Consider the following 23,426-nt stretch of genomic DNA (forward strand, 5'->3'; position numbering starts at 1 on the left):
TCTGCCGCCGGTGATTTCACCTCGGTCGTTTGCCGCCGCCGCCGCCCGTCCGTCCACCCCTGACCCCGCCGCGACTGGCTGCCGTCCATCCCCACCGCAAGCCACACAGCCGGAGGCGATGATCTGATTTGGATATGCAGCCGCGTGGCGGTTTTCGGCCGATTCAGGGTGTGATGGCTCCCGCAACTCGTGGCCGTCGCCCGGAGTAGGAGTACTGGCCGCCAGAGTAACACGGGGCTGCCACGCGTCCACAGCGACCGAGCCGAGCCGCCACCGCTTCGATCAGCGCCGCCGCAATTAGGCTCAGCATAGCAACCGACAGCCGTCAAAGTGGCGTAGGAGACCCAGCCGCCCAACCCCATCCACGTACAAACGGCCGGATTGTTCCTCATCACACACAAGATGTTCGACAAAATTTTCCCAAGGAATTTTTTTGTTAAACTTGTCAGTTTTTTTATCATGCACATAGATGTAGTTTGATGCAGATTTTTGTATTACAGATGAGCTCATGCGACTCCTCTGTTTAGGATAATACCTCATCCTCATCGACTTTGACCAAAGATGAAGACATTTCTTTGCTCGTAGTGATGCCCAACAGGAAGAGGCCAAAGCATGGTGGTTTCGTATTTGATCGTGACTACATACATAGAGAACGAGTAGAGTTGCATGAAAGATTGATGCGCAACTATTTTGATAGTCCACCCATTTTTTTAGAGAGGTACTTTTGTCATCGTTTCAGTAAGTTCAAATATTTGTTTATTCACATTTGAATTTATGTGAAGAAACATGACTGAACCTGTTTGCTGGACACAGGACTGAGCAGAAGGTCACTTCGCATTGCACACATGATGGCCTATGGTGTTCCGATGGATTACATTGATGACAGTTTAGCGGTGACAAAGAGACTTCTATCTTTTATGTCAAACAATTTACAAAGACTATGGTAGAAGTGTTCAGGACATTGAGAGGCTTTTGGACACTCACCGGCTTTTGGAGATGAACAAAGCCCATGGGTTTTCAGACATGATTGGATCTATCGATTGCATACACAGAAAGTGGAAGAATTCTACTACAACATGGCATGAATTGTTCAAAGGATGCAACAAGGATGTCATCATCATTCTTGAGGTCATGGCTGATAGGCTGACAAGAATTTTGAATGCATATTTTGGGATGCCTGAATCTTGCAATAATATCAATGTGCTCAATCGATCACCTCCTTTTGCAAAGTTAGCCAATGGAGAGGATCCATCGGTGACCTTACAAGCAAACAGACGCACAAACAACTATGGGCGCCACCTTTCGGATGGGGTCTATCCGAAGTGGGCTACTTTCGTGAAACCAATCTCAAGCCCCCAAGGTAAGAAGGACATTATTTTCAGAATACTCAAGCGACTCCTCGAAAAGATGTGGAGAGGGCTTTTGGGATTTTGCAGTCCCAATTTGCTATTGTGCGGGGACCGGCTATATTTCGGAATCAGGAGAACCTTGGTATATAATGACTATTTGTGTTTATGCACTAGATGATAATTGAGAATGAGCGTTGACAAAATTAGAATTACACATTCTTTGACCTCATGGGAATACATGTTTGGCCGAATAGAAGGGAACACTAAATCACACGCTTCATGGATGTGTACCATCTATATCTATACTTCTTCTATACTACTATTAAAAGAGCAAACATGAATTCCCCTACAGCCACCCCATAAAGTACACACGGGATAACCACCAACGTCCGATCAAACCCACTTAATAAAATCCAAGCGCCCAAGTTACATCAAACATCTGCAGATCAGATCTACGGTTCAGAACAAATGTTCTGCCGGCAGACTGCCCCCGCACATGATGCTAGACAACCCCACGATGCTACCTCCAGGAGGAATTAAACAATACGTCCGTGATCAACGCCGCCACCAGGCCACGACATGCCCTCGCCCCGCCGTCCTCGCCCCGGTGGCCGTGCCGTCTTGAGGAAACCCCAGCCCGCCCTAGCGACCGTCCTGGCCCCTGGTGTCCGCGCCGTCCTCACCCCGTGGCCGTGCCATCTTGAGGAAACCTTGGCCCACCCTAGCGACTTTCCCTAGATTCAGTGTCCATGTCGTCCTCGTCCTGGCCGCCGTCTCAAGAACACCTCGGGCCATCACGGCGTGCTGCTCTATCTCCGGTGTCCACATCGTTCTCACCCTGGTGGCCGAACCGTCTCGACGACATAGGTCGTCATCGAGATACTTCCAGCCCCGCCCCTGCACAGGTTACACCATTTCAATTTTGCACATGTTATGATCAGAACAAAATAAAGGAAATTGTCACCATTACACTGCAGGACACCATGTAACAACATCCATGTATCTACAGGACACCATGTAACAACGCTCACAGACCTAAAGGACACTGGGTATTAGGATACCTGGTTGGTCGTTTCTTTTGCTACCTACAGGCCACCATGATCTTAATGTTTTATTGAAGAAATTAAGTACACACTGCACATTAGGATTCCTGGTTAGTTGTTTCTTACCAAGGGGTTTATGTACTGTAATAATGGGGCGAATGAGACAAAATGACGGCATATATTTCAGCCGGTAGGTGATGTTTCTACCATTCAAAATAGCCCCGGCACCTCCAGTAGCCATTTTGGATTCGACAAACAAAGTGACGCGCTTTCCACCTCTGGACCTCAAGAGGAGCAGAGAAGGGTTCTTGCAAAACTAGATTCACTGAAATAATAATGTTTGATATCTATTTCTTGACATAGTAATGATGATATTTATTTCCTGACCACATGACAAGCTGAGTTGTTGACTTAGAATTGTTCATTGTATTTCTGACCAAATAGATTCACTCAAAAGACACTACGGCATCCTCTTAGCGTAGTGGGGTACGGACTCCATATCAGGACCTAACAAACAAGGACAATTCAGGTAGATATATATATCCCCAACTCTTACCAACCTGGACCATGTAGATCCTGAAGATTTTTTTTCTCGCAGGTTAAAAGGCAGATCCAAAGGAATTGAAGAGATAAGGAGAAAGGGATGTATTCACTAAACAGGGATAGGGATGGCGTATTAAAAAGTAAACGTGAGTCAAGGGATCATAAGAAAGCTACATCTGCTATTCTAAGTGGTAAGAGCACCCCATCTAAGACACACGTGGCCATATCGATCGCCTGGTTTGTCCATCTAATTTACAGTTATATCATACAGAAGAAAAATAACTGTTGCTCATATTGTGTATTGTAGCTAATTCACATTTATATTCTACAAAAGAAAAACAAGCACTTAAGAGGGAGGGGGAAAATGCCTGGTATGAGCAACAGAGGGGGGATCTACAGCCGTCCATAGGACTGGAGAACAAACTCAATTTGATACAGGTGATGCGGTGGTCTCCCAGCTACATCACACATGCACTGTTGAATGTTCGGTTTCCTAACTGAAAATCATTATGGGCGTTGTTATAATACCACTAATTATAACTGACATTCACTCAATATTTCTACAGACGATGAAGATTGTGATTGGCTACACAAAAATGACACTTATCAGATGCAAGAACTGGAGGCAGGATGAAATCAGTCAACATACCCAGTGCTACACCATGTGAAGATATTGTTTTAATAAGAAGATTTTTTTTCTTATTTGCCGCTTGTGATGCTAATACTTTTTCATTTATTGGTGCAACAGCTAGAAGGACCGGAGGATTTATTCAAATATGCATCCAAGCACATGGAATTAAAATCCGATAAGTGGACTGATCTAAATGTTACAACATGGAAAAGAGCATAATGTATTAAGAGCAGACTACAGACGGATGGGTACACCTCCTAATATAACTCTGAGCATTTATGCTTATCAAGGTACATTTGGTATGCTATTATGCTTATTTTTTCAATGCATATCATTCCTGAAGCACATTTAATTGGTATATCTGTTCCTAATGACAGAGTTCTATTTTGAATGGGTGTTACATTAGCATATACAGTACCTATTAATCACCGAGGCTACAAAACTTGTTCATGCATTACATTCAAAGCACATATGGAATATATCAGACACAATATTGTACCTTATCGTAGGCCAATGCTGTTGAAATATGAGATGGGCCTAGAGCCCATATGACAATTTCAGATTTGATCTCTAAGGGCCCATGTAGGTGGCATGACAAGGTGGTGGGAAGTTTAGTCCCACCCCGGAAGTGGAAGGAGAGTTGGAGTGGTTTATAAGGGATTCTCTTCCTCATGCTATTGGAGCTTGAGAAGAGATGAGGCCCTCGCGCACTCCTCCTCCTCCGCTCGCCGCGCCGCGCCGCGGGTTGCGGGATTGAGCCGAGCCGACCTCACTCCTATGCGCTTCTTTTTGCCGGTCAGGAACGGAGAGTCTTTGACAGGTGGGGCCACGATCTGAGACGTCGGATCGTGGGCTACCGACTTGGACGTGGGTTCAGCCCACGTCTCTCCACGCGCAGCCGCACATATATATGTGGGGCTCTACCAACCCTAGCCGCCACGAAAACAGAACGCATCTCCGCCTCCACGCCCGCGTCGTTCCTCTGCTTCTGCTGCCGCCGGCGACTCCCTCCCGTTCACCGCGTACACGGTTGACGGGAGAGCAGGCCTCTGAAACCCCGCCTCTTCGGATCATGTACGGGAGAGGGGTGATTAGGTTTTTAGGTAGCGACTACGCGACTGCTCGCTTCTGTTCATCTACGTCCACATCACCATGTCGACCGACGCCGACCGTGCTGTCGCTGAGAAGGCCGAGGCCGACAAGAAGGCCGCCGAGGATGCCGCGGCTACTGCCGCCGCCACCGCCGCCGCATGGCCGATTGGAGGGTATACATCGTTTATCCCTCTCATGTTTCTTTCTGTTGTAGCAGTACTAGCGATATGCGTAGATGTTTCTACTATATGCATAGTACATGCTCTGTTAGATCGTAACCAGTGTGTTATCAATACTGTCAATGTCATGCTCATGATTTATTCATGGATTAATTTAATCGGAAAACTGCCTATTTTCTTATCAATCCAAAAAACCTAAAATGTGTAGGAGTTTTTCGAATTCTGGTTTTGCTGCTGCACTGAAACCGTCGCCGTTTACGGGGACGTACTTTAAGCGTTGGCAGACTAAAACCACCTTATGGCTCACTGCCATGAACGTGTTCTGGATCGCCGGTGTGACTCCCACAGGAAAGATCGCTCCTGATCAGGAGAAGGCGTTCAAGGAGGCCACTGTCGTGTTCCTCGGGCAGTTCTGAGCGTGATTGGAGATAAGCTGGTTGACGCATATTTGCATGTGCGGTCTGCTAAGGACTTGTGGGAGGCGCTCGAATCTAAGTTCGGGGCTGCCGATGCAGGGAGTGAGATGTATATTATAGAGAAGTTCCATGATTACAAGATGGTTGAAAACCATCCTGTATTGGAGCAGGCTCATGAGATAATATGCATTGTTAAGGAGCTTGAGCTTCTTAAGTGCGAGTTACCAGGCAAGTTTGTCGTGGGCTGCATAATCGCTAAGCTTCCCAATTCCTGGAGGAACTTTGCCACCACTCTGAAACATCAGAGGCGTGAATTCTCTGTGGAGGATGTCATTGGCCATCTGAGTGTTGAGCAGAATTCAAGGGCAAAGGACTCGCACGGAAAAGGGGTCGAAGGAACTTCTGTGGCCAACATGGTGCATCAGAAGAACTCCAATTCCCACAAGCCCAAGGGAAAGAACGGTGTCCAACAGAGTGCCGACTTTAAGAAGAAGGGTAAGAAGACCTTCAAGAAGAACAAGAAGGATGAGGGCTGCTTTACTTGTGGTTCGCTTGAACATTGGGCCAACAAGTGCCCAAACAAGTATAAGAAGCAAGGGCAGGACTCCAAGTCTGTCAATATGATTGTGAGCAAAAATGAGGCTGGTGCATCTGGGTACGATAATTTATTTGCTGTATTTTCAGTTTGGTCGTCCACCGATTGGTGGGTCGACACAGGTGCAGGTGTTCATGTGTGTGCTGACATTTCATTGTTTTCTTCTTACCAGGCCACAGGTCACGGGTCCATACTGATGGGGAATGGCGCGAGTGCTTCTGTTCTTGGTGTTGGCACGGTCGATCTGAAGTTTACTTCGGGAAGGATCGTGCAGCTGAAGAACGTGCAGCATGTCCCCGCCATCAAGAAGAACCTCGTTAGTGGCTCCCTTCTATGTAGAGAAGGGTTTAAGTTGGTATTCGAGTCTAATAAATTAGTTGTTACGAAATATGGACTATTTGTTGGAAAGGGTTATGAATGCGGAGGCATGTTCCGCCTTTCTCTTGCAGATCTATGTAATAAAGTCGTGAACAATATTCATTTGAGTGTTAATGAATCTGAAGTATGGCATTCACGTCTTTGTCACATTAGTTTCGGTGTTATGACACGGCTAGCAAAATCGAATTTAATCCCGAGTTTCACTTTAGCCAAAGGTTCTAAGTGCCATTCGTGTGTGCAATCTAAGCAACCTCGCAAGCCTCACAAGGCAGCAGAGGAGAGACACTTGGCGCCACTGGAACTCATACATTCTCATCTTTGTGAGATGAATGGTGTGTTGACTAAAGGTGGAAAGAAATATTTCATGACTTTGATAGATGATTCCACTAGATATTGCTATGTGTATCTGTTAAATACTAAAGATGAGGCTCTACACTACTTCAAAATCTATAAGGCAGAAGTTGAGAATCAACTCGAAAAGAAAATTAAATGAGTCCGGTCAGATCATGGTGGAGAGTACTTCTTGAAAGAGTTTGACGCCTTCTGTGCGGAACACGGCATTATTCACGAGAGGACACCTCCTTACTCACCCCAGTCAAACGGGGTTGCTGAGCGGAAAAACCATACTCTAACTGATTTGGTTAACGCCATGTTAGATACGTCGGGTTTATCCAAGGCATGGTGGGGGGAGGCTATAATGACATCCTGTCATGTCCTGAATAAAGTTCCGACAAAGGATAACGAGATCACTCCTTACGAGAAGTGGACCAAGAGAAGGACAACACTCTCGTACTTACGTACCTGGGGCTGCTTGGCGAAAGTTAATGTGCTGATCCCCAAAAAGCGTAAGCTTGGACCAAAGACTGTGGACTGTGTTAATCTGGGCTACGCTATGAATAGTGTTGGCTATAGATTTCTAGTAGTGAAATCTGAGGTACCTGACATGAAAGTCGGTAGAATTATGGAGTCTAAAGATGCTACATTCTTTGAGGACATTTTTCCCATGAGAGATGTACAAAGCACTTCTAGACAGGAATCTGAGGAGACTCCTGAACCTGCCATTCCAATGGAATATTATAATCAAACACATGATGAAAATCCTGACGAGGATAATGAGGAATCCCTTGGTAGGGGCAAGAGACAAATGACTGTAAAGACCTTTGGTGATGATTTCTTCATATACCTCGTGGAGGATAATCCCACTTCTATTTCAGAAGCGTATGCATCTCCAGAAGCTGACTACTGGAAGGATGCGGTCCGTAGCGAGATGGATTCCATCATGGCTAACGGGACTTGGGAGCTTACTGAATGTCCTTATGGTTGCAAACCATTGGGATGAAAGTGGGTGTCCAAGAAGAAGCTTAGACCCGATGGTACGATAGAAAAGTACAAGGCTAGGCTTGTGGCCAAGGGCTACGCCCAGAAAGAAGAAGAAGATTTCTTCGACACTTATTCACCTGTGGCCAGACTGACCACCATTCGAGTATTACTCTCGTTGGCGGCCTCGCATGGTCTTCTCATTCATCAGATGGATGTTAAGAGGGCTTTCCTGAACGGAGAGCTAAAGGAGGAAATCTATATGCAACAGCCTGATGGCTTTGTGATGGATGGTCAGGAAGGAAAGGTGTGTAAGTTGGTGAAATCTTTATATGGCCTGAGACAAGCGCCTAAGCAATGGCATGACAAGTTTAATGAAATGTTGACATCTGTTGGCTTTGTTGTTAATGAGGCTGACAAATGTGTTTACTATCGCTATGGTGGGGCCGAAGGAGTTATACTGTGTTTGAATGTTGATGACATACTGATATTTGAGACTAATCTCAAGTTGATCGAGGAGGTTAAGTCTTTCCTATCTTAGAACTTTGAGATGAAGGACCTTGGAGTGGCTGATGTTATCTTGAACATCAAGCTATTGAGAGATGATGAGGGTGGGATTACACTTTTGCAATCCCATTATGTTGAGAAGGTGTTGAGTCGTTTTGGATATTCGGACTGCAAACCATCTCAAACACCATATGATTCTAGTGTGCTGATTCGAAAGTCTAAAGGCACAGCTATAGATCAATTGAGATACTCTCAGATTGTTGGTTCACTACAGTATCTAGCGAGCACAACGAGGCCTGACATTGCATTTGCTATTAGCAAACTGAGCCGATTTGTTTCCAAACCGGGTGATGTACATTGGCGTGCTCTTGAGAGAGTTATGCGCTATCTGAAAGGTACTATGAACTATGGACTTCACTATACCGGATACCCGTTGGTACTTGAACGGTATAGTGATGCGAATTGGATCTCTGATGCTGATGAGATGAAGGCCACAACTGGGTATATATTTACTCTTGGAGGTGGTGCTATTTCCTGGAAGTCTTGCAAGCAAACGATCTTAACAAGATCGACAATGGAAGCAGAATTAACAACATTAGACACATCGGGTGGCGAAGCAGAATGGCTTCGAGATCTGTTGATGGACTTGCCAGTGGTTGAGAAGCCGGTTCCGGCCATCCTTATGAACTGTGACAATCAAACAGTTATTGTCAAGGTGAAGAGTTCAAAGGACAACATGAAGTCCAACAAACACATAAGAATGAGATTGAAAGCTGTCAGAAAATTGAGGAACTCCGGAGTGATAGCGTTGGATTCTATTCAAATGGCTAAGAATCTGGCAGATCCCTTTACTAAAGGGCTATCACGTGTTGTGATAGATAACGCATCAAGGGAGATGGGTATGAGACCCACATGAGTTGCCATGGTAGTAACCCAACCTATGTGATCGGAGATCCCGTGAAGTAGGACCTGGGAAAACAAGCCAATGGTGAACTGAGGAGAGTAACTTTACTAACCCACTCCGTTGGAGATGCAATACTCTCGGAAACTGTATGGAAGGATGACTACTGTCTTAATGTGTTCCAAGGCTTATATGCATAAGCAAGATGCTATCCTACAGAGCGATCTTTGGAGGAACACACCTATATGAGCCCGACTACTGGTCACAGTCTATGAGATTGGGGTGATCTCTAGCAAGCTCATGAACAGGCCAGGAGTGTGACTAATATGCTCCACCCGAGGGGTCGGCCTTCGGCAGCCTTGTATCAGTGAGACTTGTGGTGAAACTTCTTGACGCCAAACTGACAATTCAAGGCATAGTCCATTGTTCAGTTGTGAAGGAGTGTAACTACTTGGTCTAGGTGGAGCTCAACCTTAATCGGTCTCCACTGAGATGCTGGTATATCAAAATAGCATTTGGAACAAAGGACAAACTGGGCCCCTGAGATCTGGTGGGGGATTGTTGAAATATGAGATGGGCCTAGAGCCCATATGACAATTTCAGATTTGATCTCTAAGGGCCCATGTAGGTGGCATGACAAGGTGGTGGGAAGTTTAGTCCCACCCCGGAAGTGGAAGGAGAGTTAAAGTGGTTTATAAGGGATTCTCTTCCTCATGCTATTGAAGCTTGAGAAGAGCTGAGGCCCTCGAGCACTCCTCCTCCGCTCGCCTCGCCACGCCACGCCACGCCTCGTCACAACGCGCCGCGCCGCGGGTTGCGGGATTGAGCCGAGCCAAGCTCACTCCTATGCGCTTCTTTTTGCCGGTCAGGAACGGAGAGTCTTTGACAGGTGGGGCCACGATCTGAGACGTCGGATCGTGGGCTACCAACTTGGACGTGGGTTTAGCCCACGTCTCTCCACGCGCAGCCGCACATATATATGTTGGGCGCTGCCAACCCTAGCCGCCACGAAAATAGAACGCATCTCCGCCTCCACGCCCGCATCGTTCCTCTGCTGCTGTTGCCGCCGGCGACTCCGTCCCGTTCACCGCGTACATGGTTGACAGGAGAGCAGGCCTTCGAAACCCTGCCTCTCCGGATCCTTTACGGGAGAGGGGCGATTAGGTTTGTGGGTAGCGACTACGCGACTGCTCGCTTCTGTTCATCTACGTCCACATCACCATGTCGACCGACGCCGACCGTGCCGCCGCTGAGAAGGCCGAGGCCGACAAGAAGGCCGCCGAGGATGCCGCGGCTACTGCCGCCGCCACCGCCGCCGCATGGCCGATTGGAGGGTATACATCGTTTATCCCTTTCATGTTTCTTTCTGTTGTAGCAGTACTAGCGATATGCGTAGATGTTTCTACTATATGCGTAGTACATGCTCTGTTAGATTGTAACCAATGTGTTATCGATACTGTCAATGTCATGCTCATGATTTATTCATGGATTAATTTAATCGAAAAACTTCCTATTTTCTTATCAAATGCAACTGACACAGCACCTGTCATGAGATCTGGCCACCAAATAATAACTTGAATAAGCCACATCATGTATTCCCTCCGTCCGAAAAAGCTTGTCCATCAAATGGATGTATCTAGCACCAAGTTAGTGCTAGATACATCCATTTGAGGAACAAGCTTGGGACAAGCTTTTTCGGACGGAGGGAGTATGTAACAGGAGTATTCTTGAAATGACATAACACGCATAAGAAGTTTCTAAATAAGACACTCACTTGCTGCCTAATAGAGATCTTCTCGCCTGGAGTTTTATTGGTCAAACTGGAGAAAAGACAGTGGTAAAACAAATGCAGCTCTTGCAACCAGCACCAACGCCAAAACAATGGAGCTCAAGGCGATAGATATCATTGGGCTGCATATAGTACAAAAATGGTTACAAAACAAAACAGTTTGTGGATTTGAACAACAAGTATGTTACTACACGCATAGAAAGAAGCAGATAGCGAGCATACATATATGTTTCACTAACAATATTCCACTTCTCTATATCCAATGCATCCATGCCAACATAGAGAAAGAGAAATGTCATGAATGACAACGCGGCGAAGGCATGCCTGTTGTGCATAGAGTGACATAAGCATCAACAAAGTTCAGAAGTCAAATGATGTAGTCACATGTATTTCTTCTCATGCAAACAATGCAGATACTTACTGCCAGACAAACGTGTTGGGGATGGTGATGTCTCCGCTCCGAGGTACGGCCAACAACAGCTCGTGGGATGCACCGTGGCTAGGGTTTTCTGTTGGATACGTGCATGTACCTGAAATTTATGCAGCTTTATCAATTCCAAAGAGCTGACAGGCTGTACGCTACATAATCTTGGGTCAGATTCAATGTCATATGAAATCTGAAACATAAAAATGTAATTAGATATAGAGGATGTATGAATTAAGTCAACCATAGATAATCAAGACCTTTAGTTACAAATAGAATGAAACTTTTATTGCCTATACAATAATAATCCCTTTCAGAAACAACCATATCTGAATTCTGCGACTTGGAACTAAGGGGCAAATAGCTCCTGTGCGACGTGTTTGATGTGAATTTGCTTGAGTGCGACGTTGTTCGAGCGAATGGCTGTGGTGCGACACATTTAAGCAGGTAAATAGCCCAGGGCCACATGGGGTGTTAAATGTGGTTAAATTGGTCGTCAACCAAGCCCGTTTATGTTAGGACATGTGGGTCCAACTTAATTGCTCCTCAAAACAGCTGACCGTGCCCTGCCGCCCGACCGTGCCGGACCCGCCACTCTGCCCCCTCCCCCCTTCTTCTCCGGTGGCGGCGGATCTTGCGTTCTCAACGGCGGCGGCGGAGCCCTCGTTCTCAACGGCGGCGGAGCCTTCGTCCTCAAAAAATGGTGAGTGAAAACCCTAGTCCCCCTCCAATTCCTCTCTCGGCCCCGTAGATCTCAGCTCGTTTCCTCTATTTTCGCTTGTTGAATCGATAGGTTGTGAGGGGAGCCCGTGGGCATACTGAGATGGAGCCCCCAGATTCAACTTCGAATAGGTAATGCTCCTCTCTCTGATCCAATTTTGCATGCAATTAGGGCCTAGTCTGCTCTTTCTCACGGGCTCACACTGTCCGCCACTGACAGAGGGGATGCTGCCGCTCGGACCTTCGAATTGACGGTCAATTTCTTTCCATCAAAGGCAAAATTAGTTGATGGTAGCATTCAGAACATTGAGAGAGACACAATTGTTAAATGGGAGGTTGATTTTACAGAGATTGATCCACAAGTTCTACAAAACATGGGAGAGAAGGCAGTGAAGAAATGGGTGGAAAAAATTGGGGAGAATGTTGTTTGGGGTCCAGAGCAAGAAGTATCACTGTTGCGGTTTGATGATTGGAAAGGAGAGTATGTGAGAATGGAAGATGGTGAACAGATTGTTGATGAAATCGATCGGCAAAACGGCTGGACAAGCAAACGAGCTAATTTTTTTGCTGAGCTGGTTGATCTGAATATTTTTTCGAAGGTTGGATATGTGCCATCACAATTGGCTGCGCAGATGGTAGATGATGATTGGGCTACACAGAGGCCGTTGATTCCCATGTGTACTGAACTTACAGTAATAGCCGAAGAGGGACAGGTGACTGGAATTGAAACTGAAACTGCAGCAACTGTTGATTGGAATGTAGTTGAATTAGATGAGCCTACTGATTTGGTCATTGCACCAATGCCTGACATTGAGATGGCCAAACTTTTTGGCATTCCAGTCGATGACAGAGATAAGCAGGAGAGGGGAGAATCTAGTTTGCCTGCTAATGTTGATGAAGATGTAGATGGACAATTGATGGAACAAGCTGCAGATGAAGTAGATGATGCACGTGACGATGAGCTGGTGCATGTGTATGACAAAGAAAACCCTGTCATTGAAGTAGGCAAGTTCTTCCCAAGCATGAAGGAGTTTAGGATGTGTTTCAAGACTTATGCAGTGAAACATGAGTTTGATGCCAAGACTGTTTGGACTGATAGAAAGAAGTTTTATGCGAAGTGCAGAGGATTTGATGGTAGTGTCAAGCCTTGCAAGTGGTACATATCTGCTAGACTGCAACCTGATGGAAGTACTGTCATGGTTAACCAAATCCCCAATCAACATACTTGTATTACAAGTTCACAGAGAGTATCAACCATGACATCACAACTTTGGCTTGCAGAAAAGATCACCCCAATTTTAGCCAAAACACCAAACACTACTGCCAAGAAACTCAAAGTAGACTTGGAAAAGATGTACCCCATTAAACTGAAATATACCACAGTGTGGAAGGCAAAACAAAGGACAATGAAAAACTTATATGGTGATTGGGCAAATACATTTAGGATGCTTTACAACTTCAAAGCAGAGGTGGAAAAGAGGTCACCTGGTAGTGTTGTGGAGATAGATACAGAGGTATCAGCCAAAGGTGAAGTCAAGTTCTCCAAGTTTTTTATGGCTTTGAAGCCTTGCATAGATGGCTTCAAAGCAGGATGCCGTCCATATTTGAGCATAGACTCATCATTTTTAACAGGCAAGTGGAATGGTCAGTTGGCAGCATGCAATGCTCTAGATGGACACAACTGGATGTTTCCTATTGCTGTTGTCTTGTTTCAGTTAGAAACAGAGGCTTCATGGACATGGTTCATGATCCAGTTGAAAAGATGCCTAGGGCCAGTGTCACCTTTGGCTATACACACAGATGCATGTAAGGGGCTTGAAAATTCAGTGAAAAATGTTTTCCCACATGCTGAGCAGAGGGAGTGCTTCAGTCATTTGTGGATGAATTTGATCAAAAAATTTAGAGGAGAAGAATTTGGGCGCATGTGGCCAGCAGCAAGATCTTACACTAGACAGACACACAAATATCATCTTGATAAGATAATGGCAGCATGTGATGAGTTTGGTCCATGGCTGAACACCTACCATTCTTTGTTATGGTACAGGTCAGCATTCAACACTGCCATCAAGTGTGACCACATCAACAACAATTTGGCAGAGAGTTTCAACAATAAGGTGAAGGAGTTAAAAGATTTGCCTGTGCATGACATGGTTGACCAAATTAGGATCATGCTCATGCGGTTGTGGGAATTGAGAAGAAGGATAGGTGATTGTCTGCAAGGTGATAAGCTTCCAGCAGTGGTACAACAGGTGGTCAATAGGAGCAGAAGTCTTTCACATTTGTTTGTTGAAAAATCTTCACCTTGGGGTGCTGAAGTTAGAGATAACAAAACTGGAAGGAGACATGTTGTTAACACTGAATTGCATCATTGCACTTGCCTCGAGTGGCAACACACTGGTAAACCATGTGAGCATGCCATTCTTTTCTTAGCATCCCAACCGAAGATAAACATGCACCCATATCTGCATGAATATTATTCGGTAGCAAGATTCAAAGCTGCATATGCTACTCCAATTCCAGCACTTACAGATCAGTCTCAGTGGCCTGAAGTGGACATTGAATTTTCCATGTGTCCTCCCTTGATGAAAAGAAAGGCTGGCAGGCCTAAACAGAGTAGATTCAAGGCATGGTTTGAGAAAGGTGGGAGTAGTAAGAAGGGAAAGAAAGATGAAAAGCCAAAAAGGGCCCAAAAAGGTAACAAAAATAGATGCAAGTTGTGCCAGGAACTTGGGCACAGAGTGGGATCTATCAAATGCCGTTACACTCCTGATAAGCCAAAGTATGTTCTTGTTTATTTGTCTGTGTTTTGATTTGGTGCTTTTTTCCAATTAGTATATCTATAACATTTTCTGCACAGGAGGAAGCGAGCAAGTCAGCCCCTTGTTGTTGAACAGTGTTGGCCAACCAAAAAAGCAAGAGTCAATGGCGGTAGAAAGAAGAGAAGTGTGCCTGAGCCTGAGCAGACTGAAGAAAATCCTGCTGCAGTCAACATTCAGACTGAAGAAACTGATGTGGAGGTGCACACCGAAGAAACTGAATTTGAGCGTGTCGAGGTTCAGACTGAAGAAACTGAACCTCAGCGTGTCGAGGTTCAGACTGAAGAAACCCATGTTGAGGTACACACCAAAGAAACTGAAACTGTTGTCAACATTGAGACTGAAGACACTAATCACGAGGGTATTGGCGAGGTGTTGAAAAGACCAGTGAAGAAAACCAAGATGATCAGTGAACTTGTGTGTGTAGTAGAACCAAAAATAAGAAGGGCTAAGGCGAAGAAGGGCACACAACGTGGTAGGAAGAAGTAGAACAGAGAATAGTTTGAAAATTTGGGACATGTAATAATATTTGTAACTTGGTGCGTACTGGTAGTCACTATGTATCCCCATATTTCTATTCGAACTTGTTTGTCTAAACCAGCCAAATAAAATTCAAATTTAAATTTAAATTTGGGCTATTGATGTTTTAGTGCTATCTAAAGTACCTCAACTGAAATATGTTTGCTTGCTGATCATTTCGAGCCCTTTTGGTAAGTTGAACTCATAGTCATGAAAAGTGTGTTTCAAATGACCTCCAAAGGTAGGGTAAACGGCCTCATATTTAAGCAAGTTTTTTTGGCACCTTGTCTAAACCAGCCAAATAATTTTTCTACACATCTATTCTACCTATATAGTGTAAATCTAAAGTCTCACTATTTATTGAATTAATTTTCTATTTTTTCTTTTCTTTTTGAAAAAACAAGGTTTAATAGAAAATTATATATAAAACAAGTTTAAAACATGAAAATGAGAAAAGTAAGTTCAGATCTTTCTTAGTCAATCCAAAATGAAGTTTTGGTGAGGTTTTCACACTTTTCATTTTCAAAACTCCACCTACTCTCAGGTGCCCACTACTCTCTCCCTTCAACTCCATACTACATTGTTTGAGGAATAACAATTTTGTGAAGGATTTTTCGTAAAAATGTATGTAAACCATATTTATATTTTTTTCTCGTTACTATACGACATAATAAGACTATGTGCGCAAGTTTTATATTTTTTTGATTTTTTTTGAATTAGTTATGCTCAACCCTAATCAGTCAAAACCTCTCAAAACCCCTCAAAACCCCTCAAAACCCCGCACACTACCTGGTCGTTGATCGTTGTGCGTGGACGGTTGAGATCAGGCGCTAGGGTTAGCTACAGTGTGCAGCGATCCGCATGAGACGCGCTGATTGGTTGACGCGGTGGGGTTTGGATCAGCCTCTCTCGTTGGAGCATCAGGACCTTTCATTTGAATCCAACGGCAAGAGTTGACGCGGTGCATGGACCAAGCCTACGGAGTGCCCTTTCCATCGTTGCATGCGTGCCCGTGCCTACCCGCAGCATGCATGCCCACCCGCAGGACTGCGCCCGTGCGTTGCATGCATGCCTCGACGTAGCCCTGCTCCGCCACCCCTATCAACGCAGTAACCTGTCGCATGCCTACCATTAGAACCGATGCAGCGTCGCATCAAAGCATGCACCCGGCCACAATGCAGCAGCCCGATGAAGACAACCAAAAAGCCAACGCTGCAAGGCGTGGTGTGCACGCTGTGCATGGCGTGCTCCTCTTTGATGACGCAATACTGGCATGGTATCGATGGGGCCCGTATCGATGTGGGTATCGATGCAGTTCAAATGGCGTGCTGCCCGTTACAAGATGGGCAAAAGAAGGCGTACATTATTGTCACGTCTCCCATCGACCGAACCTTGCCCTCTAGCCAGGCCCTAGCAAGATGAGCAAATTAATGGGCAACGGCATGCATGCACGGGCGGCACACGCAGAGAACCCGGGGAAGGCATGTCCCCTTGACCCACGACCGGTGGCACAGAAGCGTAGCAGTCCGTTTCCCACGGCCACGCTCGTGTACATGCTTTCATGGGGCGCCACCAAACGCCGCCCGCCCATTAATTCTAGGGTTTCGACGGGGTGAAACGACGTCGCACTTGGGCTATTTAAGACGGGCACTATCGTCCTCTCCCTCCTCATCCATCATACCCCATCCTCTGCCTCCTCTGCCCTTCTTCTTCATTCTTCTCCATCAAACCCGACCGAGCACTCGAGCCACCCCGCCACCATGAAGTACACCGCCCCCACCTACCGCTTCCCCCCAACCGTGCCGGAAAGGCTCTACCCGGCCGGAGTGTATGTAGAGAGAACCCTTAGGGTTTGGGCAATCTCGAGATGGAGGGGCGCAAGGGAGTTAACGGAGTTCTTCCTTGCGGCCGGCTTCCGCCACCTCCCCCGCGGCTCTCCTCGGATGTACCATGTTGAGGAGGTCAACCACAACGGCGTTGTGGTTGGGCTCCTCGCCACGTTCACTAACCCTTTCGATGCTTTCCATCTCCTCGGGCGAGCGTATTGGGTTGGTTGTGAGTTCATAGCTTTCACCACCTACAATATCTTCACCGACTTCCAGAGCATCTTCCCCAACAATGGCGTTATGCACACGCTCCTGTACCCCATCAACAACGGGGAGGAGTGAAGGACGGCGCCCGGAGGAGCGAGGTGGCGTTGTTCCCCGGGAGAAGGAGAAGAAGAGCCCGAAGAAGAACCCGCGTTTGGTGCCCCCCGATCTATCTAGCTTATCGTATTAGTTTTTTTAAGTTGTATTAGTATTTTAAGTTGTAAGGCTATCATGGAGTTGTAAGGTTATCGTGGAACTATGGGTTGCAATAGTTATGCTACTATATATATTGTGTGTTTCGTGCTATTATTTGAAGATTGCTATGGGTTGTTCTTGCTTATTATTTGTGTATTGCTATGGGTTGCTACGAGCCCGGGTTGCTACACCTCAATTTCACCACACACACACCATCTTCAAAATATTGGCCAAACCATGGACATGCAACTAGGAGCCCCATGCAAACCCACTATGGACATGCCACTAGGAAATGCAAACTAATTTACTTCATGCAACTCATTTAGTTCATGGAACCGTAGACATGCATAAAAACAATTAACATTTGGTTTTATTGCATCAAAAAATGATCCATCACAAAATTTAGTGCAAGAAAAAGGCCAAAGTAAAAATAAGTAACATTTTATTTGCCGAAGTTAGAGGTGGGCTGGTGCCGCTACGCGGGTGGGCTGGTGCCCCTACGCGGGCGGGCTGGTCTCTATTTTGGGCATGGTTATTTTCTCAGGGTCCATTTTCTCACGGCCCAACATCTATTCGGCAGCCCAGTTTTGTTTTTTTTACTAGAAACTGAATTTGGGTGTGTACTCTGTTAACTGAAGAACAAAAACAGAGGAAACAGAGCATCAACACTGAATATGGCCCCTGAGAATATCATTACAATAATTCAAGCAAGTTTTGCTTCACACGAATTCAAGTTCATCTAACAAATGATCCCTGGCTAACTCAAACTACTGGGCACCCCTGAAACTAGCTGACTAACTAACTGAAACTATAACAAATTCTAGCGATTGATGAACATCAAGTAAAATAAACCCATAGCAATGACACAACCATAAAATGCTCCCGCCATCATATTTGCTTGTTGCTTCAAATCGATCAGATGCTTTAGTTGCTTGCCAATTTTCTTCAATTCACACTTCAGTTCTGCACTGTGCATCATCGGATCGGCTCTGTCCGCCAAATTGGGGGCTTGTTCCACGGCAAGCCGCCCCCCAAAATTGAGCTCTTGGGTTGGGGTTGATCCCTCCAATTTCAACCTTTCAACATATTCATCGAGCCACTCAAAATGCCCACATTTCTTCAGAACCTGAAAACAGGGGGCCGGCGGCGCATGAATCCTAGATCCACCACCCAGATCCACCGCCCTAATTCGAGGGAAAAAGAAAGAAATCGGGAGAAATTAGACCATAGAATTGGTCAAGAACACAGATCTAACCTGCCCCGGCTGTGGCTTGCTCAAACATTTCACAAACTCGCGCCCACGGTTGCCATTTTCTTCCCTCACACAAGTCAAACGCTTGAGAGGCTCCATGCGTGGGCAATCGGGGCATCTTGTCAACGGCAGTGGACCATACTGCGTCCATGGTTGGCAGGTGGCTGAAGTCGAGCTAGACATCACTCGCCAGCGGCGCGCTTCGTTGCCGGAGTAGAGGAAGAAGAAGGTGGGAAAGGAAAGGGGCAGGGTAAGCAATGGAGGGGGGCGGGCTGGCTCGGGTCGGGCCACGCTGATGAGCACGGGCATGCTTGTGTGGATAAGTTGTGGGTCCCACCCGCATGCGAGTAACTGGTGGGTCCCGCGTGTCATAACTCAAATCGCTAACCCTCGTGTTTTTCATTTCACGGTTAAACAGAGCCATGTCGCATTGGAGCTATTTACACGCTCAAGTGTGTCGCATCACAACCATTCACTCGAACAACGTCGCACTCAAGCAAATTCACATAAAAAACGTCGCACAGGAGCTATTGGCCCGGAACTAAGTGAGTACCATCTTTTATTTTATTTTCTTGAGGGGAACACAATGTGTGTCATATTTGTTTCTTGCAGGAGAAAGATATGATGAGATTATTTTTCAACATAACATTATTTGGCTAACAATTAATAGCTTTTAGCGCTCCAAGTAAATATACTCAAGCATCATTTATCTGAAACAATCTCTTGTCCATGCTGTATGTAAAGCCAGTATGGATGCTAGACCTACCAGCTCAACTACAGATCAAAAAAAAGAGGCGTGAGGAACCGCATGAGGGAGGGAAGGGAGCCAAGTATATCACCGTACCAAATCGAAACGAGAGAGAGGGGGGAGAGGGAGAGGGGGGAAAAGGGAGACCTTCCATGGCGACACGGCGTCCCGAGAAGAAGAAGCATCCCCCTGCATCGAGTTGTGTTGGTGATGCTTGATGGCCTCAGAGCAGGGGGGAGCGCGGTGTCCCGAGCTCCATGGCCCTTATGACGGCGCGAATCCGCTCCATCTGGCGCAGCCTGAGCCTGAGGTGCTCGCGTACACGCAGTGGATGTCGGTCCTCTCCAAGATGCCCGCTCCCTCATCGCATCCAGCAGCTCGCACCTTGATCTGGGACACGGCGGCGGCAGAGTTGATCTAGGGAAAACTGGCGGGGTTTGCGGCGAGGCGAGGCCGTGCTGGGGAGAGGATGCGGCGGGGCGACGCCGTGATGGGAAGAGCAGGCGGCGGGCCGATGCCGTAGGGTGGTTGGGGGAGGAGGCGCTGGGCGACATCGTGGCTGGAGAGTGGAGAGGAGGCGGCGTGCGGCGTGGACGGCAGGCAGCGGGGAAAGGGAAGTGTCTGTCTGTGTGGTGAGAAGCCGATAGCTTCTCAGTTGGATTGATAGGGCGGCCGCCACTGTCTTTTTTAGTTTTTTTTATAGCAAATGTCCTTTCTTAGAGGGATCGGCTGTTTGACCGTGCTACACATACAACAGATCTCTTGCGTTTCCTGTATGATGTGTATAATCCGGCCGCTCATGCATGAGATTGAGAGGACAGTCGCCGCTGGATTTACAGGTCGTATAAAAATCGGACAATGTCCATTGTATATGGAGTAGTTTCGTTATAGCAAATGACCGTGCTTTATGTGGGCCTAATCAAGTCATCCACAACATATATTCATGGACCAAATTGAGCGTCGGGCGTGTCTCTTTTTTCCCTCTTCTTTCTTGATTGACAATCAATAGCCCATCTGATCAAGTAATAATAAGCAGAGGCGTTCCTCTAAAAAAAAAGTGTTGTCAAATTCAGTTACTTTGTCGATAGCTCTTTTAATTATTTGGTTTATTTTTAGCGTTGAACGTTATCCAATTTTATTTTCCTCCAACGTGACCAGTTTGGTTGTGTGGTTCTGTCATCATCAATGGGAAATTTTGTAAAACTATTACTAACATTTCTATTGATATTTATTATTGAATATATCAAAAATCCTTAATTGTGGATATCAAAAATGGGACCAACCCAAGAGCTAACCCTTGTTGGCATTTTTTTATAGGAGAAACTCCGTGAGTACCGCGCGTCCGAACCTGGACTCGAACTCGAACTCGAGTGGGCTGGCAGCAACCTCAGCTGCCCAGCCAACGGGTCGACGCCCCATTCTTGTAATTGTGCATATCATCTTGTGGTCTTTGGATGTTAAAATTCATGGAGTACTACATAATGTTGCTTAGTTTTATTTTTAAGTATTTTTGGATGTAATAATTACAATACATTTAGATGATCATGAATTTTATGTGAAGACATGTGTATGGATCGGGTGTTACACACGCGCTTGTTTGATATAACACACATTTAAATGGTTAAAAAGGCTGACTAAAAGAGAAATAACAATCAAAATACAAAGTTAATGTTTTTTATAGATTAAAATACGTGCATTGCGCGTGCAGGCTTACTAGTGACATTAGAGAGTCTGATACGCACAATAATATTTTCAAGGATATCATGGAGGAGTGGTGGACATGGCATGGGAAACAAGCCTCCTAGTTTCATATCTATGTTTGTCATATTATGTAAGAATTTTGTTGTATTTGTGTTGCATTTCATGTTGTGGATTTGATGAATTATGTAATAATTTGATGTGGTGGATTGATGAAATTCTTGTTAAGTTTGTTTACGAATTAAGTTGGGATGATTTTGATTCAAACATATGTGATTGTTAGCTGCTGTTGGCTGATGTTGTGCTGCTATCCCGCAGTTGGTGGCCTATTTTTACATCATCTGTTGGAATTTTGATTCAAACATATGTAGTTGTTAGCTGCTGCTGGCTGACATTGTGCTGCTATCTGCAGCCGGTGGCCTATTTTTACATCATCTGTTGGAGCAGTTGTAATGCGGCTGCCCTATTTTACATCCTCTGTTTGAGTTGGACGTTTTTGGTGATGTAAAAAAGCATTTTTGGTGATGTATATTTTACTCTAAGCATTTTTTGATGATGTAAAATAGATCATCAATTGGAGACACTCTTATGATGTGGAAATGCAATTCACATGGGGAAAACATTATATTACTATGCAATTCTTGTTTTATTTTCTTAATGACAATTTTATAGAAGCATGAGGTCAGGGATCCCAGTTACATTTTATCAAGTATTTATTCATTGCCAATTTGACAAGAGAATATAATGATGGCAGTATAAAGGATGGACCATTTCAAGTGCTCCTGTGGTAACTCGGCTCAACACATTGCAATACTGAACGCCTTGGTAAGTATCCGGCAGATCAACAAAATCTACAAGTGTGGATTCTCCTCCAATACAAAGCTGCAAGTTGTACCCTCGGCATCCCAATTAGTTACAATTGCAGTCACGCTGTTTTGTGAAGTATATTGAATCCAAGCTGTTTTCAAAACCAAAAAGGGAAAAACGGTCAGACCATGAAGCCATAAGAAGGACAAATAGAGGGGGAACCAGATAGCCGATGAGTTTGATTGTTCTAGTTAGAAAATGGAAGTCTATGACAACTTTGCAATATGGTATTGGTTCCTGGACCATCAGTTACTCAGTTAGTGAACAAGTTGAGGTGCATCAAAACATATGAGCTTAATGCACTACATACAGAATCTGCAAAAGAAAGAGAAGGCATGGACTATCTTCTGAATGTGATAATCGATGGACAAAACACAACGGGTCGTCTACTGCCTTCAGTAATTCTCTTGGAGAAAGGACTTCAAGTACCTTACTTATGATTGCTGATGTAAACTATGGTCGAGCTTGTGAAAGTCCAAACTCTAGAACCTATCGTCTGTCCCTTGCGTGACGGTTAGGGTCTGTCTCGGGCGATCGCGAGGCGATCGCGCCTGTCTAGGATTTCCAGTCCGCCGTCAGGGTCGATCTCCGGTGGCGAGCGCCAGCGACGTTGGTGCCCTGATCGAGTTTCGGTCTCTCGGGGAGTGGCCCTCGCGCCACTGGCCGGGCTCCCCAGCCTCGTCGTAACCCATCCACCAAAGCCTTCTGGGTGTACTAGGGCACCTGGTCGTAAAACACCGTAGACCCTAGTCTCTCTGATTCGAGATCCAGTTGGAGCGCGGCGGTGGTGGGCATCTGAGGAAGGATGGAGGGCGTAGAAGGAAGGTTGGAGGGGATGAACCTGTCGGAGGCCGAGAAGAGGGGTGTGAAGATCGGATGGAGGAAGACTATGCAGAAGCAGCAGGAGGGGCGACGACCAGGGCGGTCGACAAACTTTTGTCGGACAAACCGGCCTATGCGGCAGGGATGGAGGTTGTGCTGGGAAGAGCCTGGTGTCCTATGAGTAGGTTGGAGGTGAAGGAGATGGGTAACAACAGATTCATTTTCTTGTTTAGACAGGAAGCGGGGAAGAGGAAGGCGGTGGAGAGGGGACCATGGACGTTTGGGAAGGATCTGCTGGTGATTGAAGACTTCGATCCTGCCAAAACCATTGAAGATTACCGGTTTGAGAGGGTGCAAATATGGGTGTGCATTTACAATGTTCCCCTAGGTATGATGTGCAAGGAGCTAGCGGAGAACATGGGGGAGATGATTGGGGAACTAGTGGAAGTGGACACGGGAGAAGATGGCACGACAATGGGGCAGACGCTGAGAGTTAAAGTCCGGATGAGAGGGATGTGGGGCACGACAATGGGGC

General features: G+C 45.9%; 2 long non-coding RNA genes across 3 annotated transcripts; one reads left to right on the top strand and one right to left on the bottom strand.

Moving 5' to 3' along the window:
• Positions 1–1,700: 1,700 nt before the first annotated feature.
• LOC119298500 lies at positions 1,701–20,122 on the bottom strand. The gene is made up of 5 exons (XR_005145872.1): positions 19,652–20,122; positions 11,162–11,270; positions 10,963–11,064; positions 10,726–10,862; positions 1,701–2,246 (listed from the first exon to the last, which is right to left on the bottom strand). It is a non-coding gene; the product is annotated as an uncharacterized LOC119298500 (long non-coding RNA).
• On the top strand, positions 11,519–12,224 carry LOC119298498. 2 transcript variants are annotated; one of them, XR_005145871.1, is made up of 4 exons: positions 11,519–11,611; positions 11,720–11,867; positions 11,958–12,016; positions 12,105–12,224. It is a non-coding gene; the product is annotated as an uncharacterized LOC119298498 (long non-coding RNA). The 2 variants fall into 2 exon arrangements; XR_005145870.1 differs by having other exon boundaries at positions 11,530–11,867.
• Positions 20,123–23,426: the final 3,304 nt, after the last annotated feature.

Source organism: Triticum dicoccoides, chromosome 5A, assembly GCF_002162155.2.
Source record: "Triticum dicoccoides isolate Atlit2015 ecotype Zavitan chromosome 5A, WEW_v2.0, whole genome shotgun sequence".
NCBI classification, from domain to species: domain Eukaryota; kingdom Viridiplantae; phylum Streptophyta; class Magnoliopsida; order Poales; family Poaceae; genus Triticum; species Triticum dicoccoides.